At 39.1% G+C, this 13,027-nt stretch overlaps 20 non-coding genes across 20 annotated transcripts; 12 read left to right on the forward strand and 8 right to left on the reverse strand.

Moving 5' to 3' along the window:
* Positions 1-151: 151 nt before the first annotated feature.
* On the forward strand, positions 152-223 carry Trnaw-cca. Its single transcript has one exon. It is a non-coding gene; the product is annotated as a tRNA-Trp (tRNA).
* A 578-nt stretch (positions 224-801) lies between these two features.
* Positions 802-872, reverse strand: Trnag-gcc. The gene has a single exon. It is a non-coding gene; the product is annotated as a tRNA-Gly (tRNA).
* A 282-nt stretch (positions 873-1,154) lies between these two features.
* Trnaw-cca lies at positions 1,155-1,226 on the forward strand. Its single transcript has one exon. It is a non-coding gene; the product is annotated as a tRNA-Trp (tRNA).
* Positions 1,227-1,802: 576 nt separating this feature from the next.
* On the reverse strand, positions 1,803-1,873 carry Trnag-gcc. Its single transcript has one exon. It is a non-coding gene; the product is annotated as a tRNA-Gly (tRNA).
* Positions 1,874-2,155: 282 nt separating this feature from the next.
* Positions 2,156-2,227, forward strand: Trnaw-cca. Its single transcript has one exon. It is a non-coding gene; the product is annotated as a tRNA-Trp (tRNA).
* Positions 2,228-2,803: 576 nt separating this feature from the next.
* On the reverse strand, positions 2,804-2,874 carry Trnag-gcc. The gene has a single exon. It is a non-coding gene; the product is annotated as a tRNA-Gly (tRNA).
* A 282-nt stretch (positions 2,875-3,156) lies between these two features.
* Positions 3,157-3,228, forward strand: Trnaw-cca. The gene has a single exon. It is a non-coding gene; the product is annotated as a tRNA-Trp (tRNA).
* A 576-nt stretch (positions 3,229-3,804) lies between these two features.
* On the reverse strand, positions 3,805-3,875 carry Trnag-gcc. Its single transcript has one exon. It is a non-coding gene; the product is annotated as a tRNA-Gly (tRNA).
* Positions 3,876-4,157: 282 nt separating this feature from the next.
* Positions 4,158-4,229, forward strand: Trnaw-cca. The gene has a single exon. It is a non-coding gene; the product is annotated as a tRNA-Trp (tRNA).
* A 576-nt stretch (positions 4,230-4,805) lies between these two features.
* On the reverse strand, positions 4,806-4,876 carry Trnag-gcc. Its single transcript has one exon. It is a non-coding gene; the product is annotated as a tRNA-Gly (tRNA).
* Positions 4,877-5,160: 284 nt separating this feature from the next.
* Trnaw-cca lies at positions 5,161-5,232 on the forward strand. Its single transcript has one exon. It is a non-coding gene; the product is annotated as a tRNA-Trp (tRNA).
* A 929-nt stretch (positions 5,233-6,161) lies between these two features.
* Trnaw-cca lies at positions 6,162-6,233 on the forward strand. Its single transcript has one exon. It is a non-coding gene; the product is annotated as a tRNA-Trp (tRNA).
* A 576-nt stretch (positions 6,234-6,809) lies between these two features.
* On the reverse strand, positions 6,810-6,880 carry Trnag-gcc. Its single transcript has one exon. It is a non-coding gene; the product is annotated as a tRNA-Gly (tRNA).
* A 282-nt stretch (positions 6,881-7,162) lies between these two features.
* Positions 7,163-7,234, forward strand: Trnaw-cca. Its single transcript has one exon. It is a non-coding gene; the product is annotated as a tRNA-Trp (tRNA).
* Positions 7,235-7,811: 577 nt separating this feature from the next.
* Positions 7,812-7,882, reverse strand: Trnag-gcc. Its single transcript has one exon. It is a non-coding gene; the product is annotated as a tRNA-Gly (tRNA).
* A 282-nt stretch (positions 7,883-8,164) lies between these two features.
* Positions 8,165-8,236, forward strand: Trnaw-cca. Its single transcript has one exon. It is a non-coding gene; the product is annotated as a tRNA-Trp (tRNA).
* Positions 8,237-9,165: 929 nt separating this feature from the next.
* On the forward strand, positions 9,166-9,237 carry Trnaw-cca. Its single transcript has one exon. It is a non-coding gene; the product is annotated as a tRNA-Trp (tRNA).
* A 577-nt stretch (positions 9,238-9,814) lies between these two features.
* Trnag-gcc lies at positions 9,815-9,885 on the reverse strand. Its single transcript has one exon. It is a non-coding gene; the product is annotated as a tRNA-Gly (tRNA).
* Positions 9,886-10,167: 282 nt separating this feature from the next.
* On the forward strand, positions 10,168-10,239 carry Trnaw-cca. Its single transcript has one exon. It is a non-coding gene; the product is annotated as a tRNA-Trp (tRNA).
* A 930-nt stretch (positions 10,240-11,169) lies between these two features.
* Positions 11,170-11,241, forward strand: Trnaw-cca. The gene has a single exon. It is a non-coding gene; the product is annotated as a tRNA-Trp (tRNA).
* The last annotated feature ends 1,786 nt before the right edge of the window (positions 11,242-13,027 follow it).

Below are 13,027 nucleotides of genomic sequence, written 5' to 3' on the forward strand. Positions count from 1 at the left end.
AATATAAAAAAATAACCTGACTAATCTGACTGACTCTTTCAAAAGACTAAATGTGTTCGTGTGATAATCAATCTTACCATCAGAATCTATTCCTTTATAAAAGACACCGTAGTTCCCAAAATATAACGATAGTAATTACATCGAAAATCAAGATTTTGTGGCGCAACGGTAGCGCGCCTGACTCCAGATCAGGAGGTTGCGTGTTCAAATCACGTCGAGATCAAGCAAAAATATTTCTTCTGAAGGTATGTTTAGGCTTTTAAAACGGATACAATGTTCAAATAACATTAATCACCATTGTTTCTATATCTTGTTATCTCAACACACATGTATCCTAATTTAATTTGAATCTTAGTCAGCTGTTTTTTTTTTTCTTTTTATCAAAATGTGACTTTAGATCTACACGGGACTACAGTTTTTGGAATGGGAGAGCATAGAACCAAGTGAGTTTACAAAAGGGGGAACATTTGCGTCTGAATGTCGATTACCACAGCAGTTGGAACACGACGAGTTTGAACCGATAACTATCTTGGGTTTCCACGATACAAACACAGAGTCTGGCGATGGATATAACTTGTACCTCTCTGTCCTACAAATGGTTTATTCGCCAATTGGTATGATCAAAGGAAGATTAAGTAATCTAAACCAATCTGGCAAAAAAAAAAGAGTCCGCTTAAAGAGATTGCTTCAACCACCACTAACCACTAAGTACCGTCCTTATACGTACTGCGCAAGAATATCAGCAAACTAAACTCAATAGAGTAGATTCTACCAATCTGTCTTGGGCAATGGTGATTAAAATGCATCGACCGGGAATCGAACCCGGGCCGCCCGCGTGGCAGGCGAGCATTCTACCACTGAACCATCGATGCTTGCCCCTCACGTATACTTCTTGATACAAATTGCACGACGACAACCCATCTATTGTAGCCGACTATCATGCCTAAGCTTGTTAGCTTTCATTACGGAAATCAAGGCTTGTGGCGATCAAAAGATCCAAGGAAATATAAAAAAATAACCTGACTAATCTGACTGACTCTTTCAAAAGACTAAATGTGTTCGTGTGATAATCAATCTTACCATCAGAATCTATTCCTTTATAAAAGACACCGTAGTTCCCAAAATATAACGATAGTAATTACATCGAAAATCAAGATTTCGTGGCGCAATGGTAGCGCGCCTGACTCCAGATCAGGAGGTTGCGTGTTCAAATCACGTCGAGATCAAGCAAAAATATTTCTTCTGAAGGTATGTTTAGGCTTTTAAAACGGATACAATGTTCAAATAACATTAATCACCATTGTTTCTATATCTTGTTATCTCAACACACATGTATCCTAATTCAATTTGAATCTTAGTCAGCTGTTTTTTTTTCTTTTTATCAAAATGTGACTTTAGATCTACACGGGACTACAGTTTTTGGAATGGGAGAGCATAGAACCAAGTGAGTTTACAAAAGGGGAAACATTTGCGTCTGAATGTCGATTACCACAGCAGTTGGAACACGACGAGTTTGAACCGATAACTATCTTGGGTTTCCACGATACAAACACAGAGTCTGGCGATGGATATAACTTGTACCTCTCTGTCCTACAAATGGTTTATTCGCCAATTGGTATGATCAAAGGAAGATTAAGTAATCTAAACCAATCTGGCAAACAAAAAAGAGTCCGCTTAAAGAGATTGCTTCAACCACCACTAACCACTAAGTACCGTCCTTATACGTACTGCGCAAGAATATCAGCAAACTAAACTCAATAGAGTAGATTCTACCAATCTGTCTTGGGCAATGGTGATTAAAATGCATCGACCGGGAATCGAACCCGGGCCGCCCGCGTGGCAGGCGAGCATTCTACCACTGAACCATCGATGCTTGCCCCTCACGTATACTTCTTGAAACAAATTGCACGACGACAACCCATCTATTGTAGCCGACTATCATGCCTAAGCTTGTTAGCTTTCATTACGGAAATCAAGGCTTGTGGCGATCAAAAGATCCAAGGAAATATAAAAAAATAACCTGACTAATCTGACTGACTCTTTCAAAAGACTAAATGTGTTCGTGTGATAATCAATCTTACCATCAGAATCTATTCCTTTATAAAAGACACCGTAGTTCCCAAAATATAACGATAGTAATTACATCGAAAATCAAGATTTCGTGGCGCAATGGTAGCGCGCCTGACTCCAGATCAGGAGGTTGCGTGTTCAAATCACGTCGAGATCAAGCAAAATTATTTCTTCTGAAGGTATGTTTAGGCTTCTAAAACGGATACAATGTTCAAATAACATTAATCACCATTGTTTCTATATCTTGTTATCTCAACACACATGTATCCTAATTCAATTTGAATCTTAGTCAGCTGTTTTTTTTTCTTTTTATCAAAATGTGACTTTAGATCTACACGGGACTACAGTTTTTGGAATGGGAGAGCATAGAACCAAGTGAGTTTACAAAAGGGGGAACATTTGCGTCTGAATGTCGATTACCACAGCAGTTGGAACACGACGAGTTTGAACCGATAACTATCTTGGGTTTCCACGATACAAACACAGAGTCTGGCGATGGATATAACTTGTACCTCTCTGTCCTACAAATGGTTTATTCGCCAATTGGTATGATCAAAGGAAGATTAAGTAATCTAAACCAATCTGGCAAACAAAAAAGAGTCCGCTTAAAGAGATTGCTTCAACCACCACTAACCACTAAGTACCGTCCTTATACGTACTGCGCAAGAATATCAGCAAACTAAACTCAACAGAGTAGATTCTACCAATCTGTCTTGGGCAATGGTGATTAAAATGCATCGACCGGGAATCGAACCCGGGCCGCCCGCGTGGCAGGCGAGCATTCTACCACTGAACCATCGATGCTTGCCCCTCACGTATACTTCTTGATACAAATTGCACGACGACAACCCATCTATTGTAGCCGACTATCATGCCTAAGCTTGTTAGCTTTCATTACGGAAATCAAGGCTTGTGGCGATCAAAAGATCCAAGGAAATATAAAAAAATAACCTGACTAATCTGACTGACTCTTTCAAAAGACTAAATGTGTTCGTGTGATAATCAATCTTACCATCAGAATCTATTCCTTTATAAAAGACACCGTAGTTCCCAAAATATAACGATAGTAATTACATCGAAAATCAAGATTTCGTGGCGCAACGGTAGCGCGCCTGACTCCAGATCAGGAGGTTGCGTGTTCAAATCACGTCGAGATCAAGCAAAAATATTTCTTCTGAAGGTATGTTTAGGCTTTTAAAACGGATACAATGTTCAAATAACATTAATCACCATTGTTTCTATATCTTGTTATCTCAACACACATGTATCCTAATTCAATTTGAATCTTAGTCAGCTGTTTTTTTTTCTTTTTATCAAAATGTGACTTTAGATCTACACGGGACTACAGTTTTTGGAATGGGAGAGCATAGAACCAAGTGAGTTTACAAAAGGGGGAACATTTGCGTCTGAATGTCGATTACCACAGCAGTTGGAACACGACGAGTTTGAACCGATAACTATCTTGGGTTTCCACGATACAAACACAGAGTCTGGCGATGGATATAACTTGTACCTCTCTGTCCTACAAATGGTTTATTCGCCAATTGGTATGATCAAAGGAAGATTAAGTAATCTAAACCAATCTGGCAAACAAAAAAGAGTCCGCTTAAAGAGATTGCTTCAACCACCACTAACCACTAAGTACCGTCCTTATACGTACTGCGCAAGAATATCAGCAAACTAAACTCAATAGAGTAGATTCTACCAATCTGTCTTGGGCAATGGTGATTAAAATGCATCGACCGGGAATCGAACCCGGGCCGCCCGCGTGGCAGGCGAGCATTCTACCACTGAACCATCGATGCTTGCCCCTCACGTATACTTCTTGATACAAATTGCACGACGACAACCCATCTATTGTAGCCGACTATCATGCTTAAGCTTGTTAGCTTTCATTACGGAAATCAAGGCTTGTGGCGATCAAAAGATCCAAGGAAATATAAAAAAATAACCTGACTAATCTGACTGACTCTTTCAAAAGACTAAATGTGTTCGTGTGATAATCAATCTTACCATCAGAATCTATTCCTTTATAAAAGACACCGTAGTTCCCAAAATATAACGATAGTAATTACATCGAAAATCAAGATTTCGTGGCGCAACGGTAGCGCGCTTGACTCCAGATCAGGAGGTTGCGTGTTCAAATCACGTCGAGATCAAGCAAAAATATTTCTTCTGAAGATATGTTTAGGCTTTTAAAACGGATACAATGTTCAAATAACATTAATCACCATTGTTTCTATATCTTGTTATCTCAACACACATGTATCCTAATTCAATTTGAATCTTAGTCAGCTGTTTTTTTTTCTTTTTATCAAAATGTGACTTTAGATCTACACGGGACTACAGTTTTTGGAATGGGAGAGCATAGAACCAAGTGAGTTTACAAAAGGGGGAACATTTGCGTCTGAATGTCGATTACCACAGCAGTTGGAACACGACGAGTTTGAACCGATAACTATCTTGGGTTTCCACGATACAAACACAGAGTCTGGCGATGGATATAACTTGTACCTCTCTGTCCTACAAATGGTTTATTCGCCAATTGGTATGATCAAAGGAAGATTAAGTAATCTAAACCAATCTGGCAAACAAAAAAGAGTCCGCTTAAAGAGATTGCTTCAACCACCACTAACCACTAAGTACCGTCCTTATACGTACTGCGCAAGAATATCAGCAAACTAAACTCAATAGAGTAGATTCTACCAATCTGTCTTGGGCAATGGTGATTAAAATGCATCGACCGGGAATCGAACCCGGGCCGCCCGCGTGGCAGGCGAGCATTCTACCACTGAACCATCGATGCTTGCCCATCACGTATACTTCTTGATACAAATTGCACGACGACAACCCATCTATTGTAGCCGACTATCATGCCTAAGCTTGTTAGCTTTCATTACGGAAATCAAGGCTTGTGGCGATCAAAAGATCCAAGGAAATATAAAAAAATTACCTGACTAATCTGACTGACTCTTTCAAAAGACTAAATGTGTTCGTGTGATAATCAATCTTACCATCAGAATCTATTCCTTTATAAAAGACACCGTAGTTTTTCCAAAATATAACGATAGTAATTACATCGAAAATCAAGTTTTCGTGGCGCAACGGTAGCGCGCCTGACTCCAGATCAGGAGGTTGCGTGTTCAAATCACGTCGAGATCAAGCAAAAATATTTCTTATGAAGGTATGTTTAGGCTTTTAAAACGGATACAATGTTCAAATAACATTAATCACCATTGTTTCTATATCTTGTTATCTCAACACACATGTATCCTAATTCAATTTGAATCTTAGTCAGCTGTTTTTTTTTCTTTTTATCAAAATGTGACTTTAGATCTACACGGGACTACAGTTTTTGGAATGGGAGAGCATAGAACCAAGTGAGTTTACAAAAGGGGGAACATTTGCGTCTGAATGTCGATTACCACAGCAGTTGGAACACGACGAGTTTGAACCGATAACTATCTTGGGTTTCCACGATACAAACACAGAGTCTGGCGATGGATATAACTTGTACCTCTCTGTCCTACAAATGGTTTATTCGCCAATTGGTATGATCAAAGGAAGATTAAGTAATCTAAACCAATCTGGCAAACAAAAAAGAGTCCGCTTAAAGAGATTGCTTCAACCACCACTAACCACTAAGTACCGTCCTTATACGTACTGCGCAAGAATATCAGCAAACTAAACTCAATAGAGTAGATTCTACCAATCTGTCTTGGGCAATGGTGATTAAAATGCATCTACCGGGAATCGAACCCGGGCCGCCCGCGTGGCAGGCGAGCATTCTACCACTGAACCATCGATGCTTGGCCCTCACGTATACTTCTTGATACAAATTGCACGACGACAACCCATCTATTGTAGCCGACTATCATGCCTAAGCTTGTTAGCTTTCATTACGGAAATCAAGGCTTGTGGCGATCAAAAGATCCAAGGAAATATAAAAAAATAACCTGACTAATCTGACTGACTCTTTCAAAAGACTAAATGTGTTCGTGTGATAATCAATCTTACCATCAGAATCTATTCCTTTATAAAAGACACCGTAGTTCCCAAAATATAACGATAGTAATTACATCGAAAATCAAGATTTCGTGGCGCAATGGTAGCGCGCCTGACTCCAGATCAGGAGGTTGCGTGTTCAAATCACGTCGAGATCAAGCAAAAATATTTCTTCTGAAGGTATGTTTAGGCTTTTAAAACGGATACAATGTTCAAATAACATTAATCACCATTGTTTCTATATCTTGTTATCTCAACACACATGTATCCTAATTCAATTTGAATCTTAGTCAGCTGTTTTTTTTTCTTTTTATCAAAATGTGACTTTAGATCTACACGGGACTACAGTTTTTGGAATGGGAGAGCATAGAACCAAGTGAGTTTACAAAAGGGGGAACATTTGCGTCTGAATGTCGATTACCACAGCAGTTGGAACACGACGAGTTTGAACCGATAACTATCTTGGGTTTCCACGATACAAACACAGAGTCTGGCGATGGATATAACTTGTACCTCTCTGTCCTACAAATGGTTTATTCGCCAATTGGTATGATCAAAGGAAGATTAAGTAATCTAAACCAATCTGGCAAACAAAAAAGAGTCCGCTTAAAGAGATTGCTTCAACCACCACTAACCACTAAGTACCGTCCTTATACGTACTGCGCAAGAATATCAGCAAACTAAACTCAATAGAGTAGATTCTACCAATCTGTCTTGGGCAATGGTGATTAAAATGCATCGACCGGGAATCGAACCCGGGCCGCCCGCGTGGCAGGCGAGCATTCTACCACTGAACCATCGATGCTTGCCCCTCACGTATACTTCTTGATACAAATTGCACGACGACAACCCATCTATTGTAGCCGACTATCATGCCTAAGCTTGTTAGCTTTCATTACGGAAATCAAGGCTTGTGGCGATCAAAAGATCCAAGGAAATATAAAAAAATAACCTGACTAATCTGACTGACTCTTTCAAAAGACTAAATGTGTTCGTGTGATAATCAATCTTACCATCAGAATCTATTCCTTTATAAAAGACACCGTAGTTCCCAAAATATAACGATAGTAATTACATCGAAAATCAAGATTTCGTGGCGCAACGGTAGCGCGCCTGACTCCAGATCAGGAGGTTGCGTGTTCAAATCACGTCGAGATCAAGCAAAAATATTTCTTCTGAAGGTATGTTTAGGCTTTTAAAACGGATACAATGTTCAAATAACATTAATCACCATTGTTTCTATATCTTGTTATCTCAACACACATGTATCCTAATTCAATTTGAATCTTAGTCAGCTGTTTTTTTTTTCTTTTTATCAAAATGTGACTTTAGATCTACACGGGACTACAGTTTTTGGAATGGGAGAGCATAGAACCAAGTGAGTTTACAAAAGGGGGAACATTTGCGTCTGAATGTCGATTACCACAGCAGTTGGAACACGACGAGTTTGAACCGATAACTATCTTGGGTTTCCACGATACAAACACAGAGTCTGGCGATGGATATAACTTGTACCTCTCTGTCCTACAAATGGTTTATTCGCCAATTGGTATGATCAAAGGAAGATTAAGTAATCTAAACCAATCTGGCAAACAAAAAAGAGTCCGCTTAAAGAGATTGCTTCAACCACCACTAACCACTAAGTACCGTCCTTATACGTACTGCGCAAGAATATCAGCAAACTAAACTCAATAGAGTAGATTCTACCAATCTGTCTTGGGCAATGGTGATTAAAATGCATCGACCGGGAATCGAACCCGGGCCGCCCGCGTGGCAGGCGAGCATTCTACCACTGAACCATCGATGCTTGCCCCTCACGTATACTTCTTGATACAAATTGCACGACGACAACCCATCTATTGTAGCCGACTATCATGCCTAAGCTTGTTAGCTTTCATTACGGAAATCAAGGCTTGTGGCGATCAAAAGATCCAAGGAAATATAAAAAAATAACCTGACTAATCTGACTGACTCTTTCAAAAGACTAAATGTGTTCGTGTGATAATCAATCTTACCATCAGAATCTATTCCTTTATAAAAGACACCGTAGTTCCCAAAATATAACGATAGTAATTACATCGAAAATCAAGATTTCGTGGCGCAATGGTAGCGCGCCTGACTCCAGATCAGGAGGTTGCGTGTTCAAATCACGTCGAGATCAAGCAAAAATATTTCTTCTGAAGGTATGTTTAGGCATTTTAAAACGGATACAATGTTCAAATAACATTAATCACCATTGTTTCTATATCTTGTTATCTCAACACACATGTATCCTAATTCAATTTGAATCTTAGTCAGCTGTTTTTTTTCTTTTTATCAAAATGTGACTTTAGATCTACACGGGACTACAGTTTTTGGAATGGGAGAGCATAGAACCAAGTGAGTTTACAAAAGGGGGAACATTTGCGTCTGAATGTCGATTACCACAGCAGTTGGAACACGACGAGTTTGAACCGATAACTATCTTGGGTTTCCACGATACAAACACAGAGTCTGGCGATGGATATAACTTGTACCTCTCTGTCCTACAAATGGTTTATTCGCCAATTGGTATGATCAAAGGAAGATTAAGTAATCTAAACCAATCTGGCAAACAAAAAAGAGTCCGCTTAAAGAGATTGCTTCAACCACCACTAACCACTAAGTACCGTCCTTATACGTACTGCGCAAGAATATCAGCAAACTAAACTCAATAGAGTAGATTCTACCAATCTGTCTTGGGCAATGGTGATTAAAATGCATCTACCGGGAATCGAACCCGGGCCGCCCGCGTGGCAGGCGAGCATTCTACCACTGAAACATCGATGCTTGGCCCTCACGTATACTTCTTGATACAAATTGCACGACGACAACCCATCTATTGTAGCCGACTATCATGCCTAAGCTTGTTAGCTTTCATTACGGAAATCAAGGCTTGTGGCGATCAAAAGATCCAAGGAAATATAAAAAAATAACCTGACTAATCTGACTGACTCTTTCAAAAGACTAAATGTGTTCGTGTGATAATCAATCTTACCATCAGAATCTATTCCTTTATAAAAGACACCGTAGTTCCCAAAATATAACGATAGTAATTACATCGAAAATCAAGATTTCGTGGCGCAACGGTAGCGCGCCTGACTCCAGATCAGGAGGTTGCGTGTTCAAATCACGTCGAGATCAAGCAAAAATATTTCTTCTGAAGGTATGTTTAGGCATTTTAAAACGGATACAATGTTCAAATAACATTAATCACCATTGTTTCTATATCTTGTTATCTCAACACACATGTATCCTAATTCAATTTGAATCTTAGTCAGCTGTTTTTTTTTCTTTTTATCAAAATGTGACTTTAGATCTACACGGGACTACAGTTTTTGGAATGGGAGAGCATAGAACCAAGTGAGTTTACAAAAGGGGGAACATTTGCGTCTGAATGTCGATTACCACAGCAGTTGGAACACGACGAGTTTGAACCGATAACTATCTTGGGTTTCCACGATACAAACACAGAGTCTGGCGATGGATATAACTTGTACCTCTCTGTCCTACAAATGGTTTATTCGCCAATTGGTATGATCAAAGGAAGATTAAGTAATCTAAACCAATCTGGCAAACAAAAAAGAGTCCGCTTAAAGAGATTGCTTCAACCACCACTAACCACTAAGTACCGTCCTTATACGTACTGCGCAAGAATATCAGCAAACTAAACTCAATAGAGTAGATTCTACCAATCTGTCTTGGGCAATGGTGATTAAAATGCATCGACCGGGAATCGAACCCGGGCCGCCCGCGTGGCAGGCGAGCATTCTACCACTGAACCATCGATGCTTGCCCCTCACGTATACTTCTTGATACAAATTGCACGACGACAACCCATCTATTGTAGCCGACTATCATGCCTAAGCTTGTTAGCTTTCATTACGGAAATCAAGGCTTGTGGCGATCAAAAGATCCAAGGAAATATAAAAAAATAACCTGACTAATCTGACTGACTCTTTCAAAAGACTAAATGTGTTCGTGTGATAATCAATCTTACCATCAGAATCTATTCCTTTATAAAAGACACCGTAGTTCCCAAAATATAACGATAGTAATTACATCGAAAATCAAGATTTCGTGGCGCAATGGTAGCGCGCCTGACTCCAGATCAGGAGGTTGCGTGTTCAAATCACGTCGAGATCAAGCAAAAATATTTCTTCTGAAGGTATGTTTAGGCATTTTAAAACGGATACAATGTTCAAATAACATTAATCACCATTGTTTCTATATCTTGTTATCTCAACACACATGTATCCTAATTCAATTTGAATCTTAGTCAGCTGTTTTTTTTTCTTTTTATCAAAATGTGACTTTAGATCTACACGGGACTACAGTTTTTGGAATGGGAGAGCATAGAACCAAGTGAGTTTACAAAAGGGGGAACATTTGCGTCTGAATGTCGATTACCACAGCAGTTGGAACACGACGAGTTTGAACCGATAACTATCTTGGGTTTCCACGATACAAACACAGAGTCTGGCGATGGATATAACTTGTACCTCTCTGTCCTACAAATGGTTTATTCGCCAATTGGTATGATCAAAGGAAGATTAAGTAATCTAAACCAATCTGGCAAACAAAAAAGAGTCCGCTTAAAGAGATTGCTTCAACCACCACTAACCACTAAGTACCGTCCTTATACGTACTGCGCAAGAATATCAGCAAACTAAACTCAATAGAGTAGATTCTACCAATCTGTCTTGGGCAATGGTGATTAAAATGCATCGACCGGGAATCGAACCCGGGCCGCCCGCGTGGCAGGCGAGCATTCTACCAATGAACCATCGATGCTTGCCCCTCACGTATACTTCTTGATACAAATTGCACGACGACAACCCATCTATTGTAGCCGACTATCATGCCTAAGCTTGTTAGCTTTCATTACGGAAATCAAGGCTTGTGGCGATCAAAAGATCCAAGGAAATATAAAAAAATAACCTGACTAATCTGACTGACTCTTTCAAAAGACTAAATGTGTTCGTGTGATAATCAATCTTACCATCAGAATCTATTCCTTTATAAAAGACACCGTAGTTCCCAAAATATAACGATAGTAATTACATCGAAAATCAAGATTTCGTGGCGCAACGGTAGCGCGCCTGACTCCAGATCAGGAGGTTGCGTGTTCAAATCACGTCGAGATCAAGCAAAAATATTTCTTCTGAAGGTATGTTTAGGCTTTTAAAACGGATACAATGTTCAAATAACATTAATCACCATTGTTTCTATATCTTGTTATCTCAACACACATGTATCCTAATTCAATTTGAATCTTAGTCAGCAGTTTTTTTTTTCTTTTTATCAAAATGTGACTTTAGATCTACACGGGACTACAGTTTTTGGAATGGGAGAGCATAGAACCAAGTGAGTTTACAAAAGGGGGAACATTTGCGTCTGAATGTCGATTACCACAGCAGTTGGAACACGACGAGTTTGAACCGATAACTATCTTGGGTTTCCACGATACAAACACAGAGTCTGGCGATGGATATAACTTGTACCTCTCTGTCCTACAAATGGTTTATTCGCCAATTGGTATGATCAAAGGAAGATTAAGTAATCTAAACCAATCTGGCAAACAAAAAAGAGTCCGCTTAAAGAGATTGCTTCAACCACCACTAACCACTAAGTACCGTCCTTATACGTACTGCGCAAGAATATCAGCAAACTAAACTCAATAGAGTAGATTCTACCAATCTGTCTTGGGCAATGGTGATTAAAATGCATCGACCGGGAATCGAACCCGGGCCGCCCGCGTGGCAGGCGAGCATTCTACCAATGAACCATCGATGCTTGCCCCTCACGTATACTTCTTGATACAAATTGCACGACGACAACCCATCTATTGTAGCCGACTATCATGCCTAAGCTTGTTAGCTTTCATTACGGAAATCAAGGCTTGTGGCGATCAAAAGATCCAAGGAAATATAAAAAAATAACCTGACTAATCTGACTGACTCTTTCAAAAGACTAAATGTGTTCGTGTGACAAGATTCCTTCGGTAACGTCCTTCGGTAATTTTTTTAAACGTTAAAGAGACAGAAAATCAAGGTTATAGTAGATTAATACATACTATAACGTTTGGAAAATTCTGTTTCCCTTTATTATCTTCCATAATTGATTCTTTATAACTAATTGAAAAATAATCTGTAATATTATGAGTGGTGCGAATTATGAATGGCGGAGGATTCGCCCCGCCACCCCACGTCGCACTTCATGTTTAGATTAAGTTATAGCAATATTTATTACTATAGTAACATGGAATTAGAAAAATTATTAGTTACATATTAACTACAAAGAAATGGATGTGCTCTTATAGCAGTTAGATTAAACCACCGCTGAAAAAATCTTTATAATTAAGGCATATAACCTAAGTGTTTTACGACCGGTTCCGAAATCGATACCGATGGTAGCGTCGCTAGCGATATTACCATTGCTTTACTTCGACTTTTGTTACATTATTTGGTGTACTCACAAACCGGGCCACGCATTCCCTTATATAAAAATGTCGATGTTGGTCTAATGGTTAGCAACTCGGGCTGCCACTCGTATTGTTTAGGGTTCGAATCTCGATCTCGAAAATTAAATTTGTAATTTTTGAAAAATTACACTTAAAAAGCTTTCGGAGGTAAATGGAAGTGGAAGATCGGTGGTAACTCTTCACGACCACCAGAAGATCTTGATGACTGTGAAGAGGACAAGGGAAGAAGAGAGAGATGACCCAGAGCTTCAAAATGAGTATAATCAAACATTTTTAAATGTTCCTCAACTTCTTGGTTGATGACTAACTGTTAAAAAAAGGAGGAATAGAAATTTTACTTGATCAAAAAATTTATTAAAATCAAGACAAAAAACAGTAAACAAAAAGAGGTGATAATAAAACAAAAGATTTAAAAAAGTAATAATGGGAAAATACAAAGTAAAAAGAAGA

This window comes from Daphnia pulicaria, chromosome 4 (genome assembly GCF_021234035.1).
Source record: "Daphnia pulicaria isolate SC F1-1A chromosome 4, SC_F0-13Bv2, whole genome shotgun sequence".
Lineage (NCBI taxonomy): Eukaryota > Metazoa > Arthropoda > Branchiopoda > Diplostraca > Daphniidae > Daphnia > Daphnia pulicaria.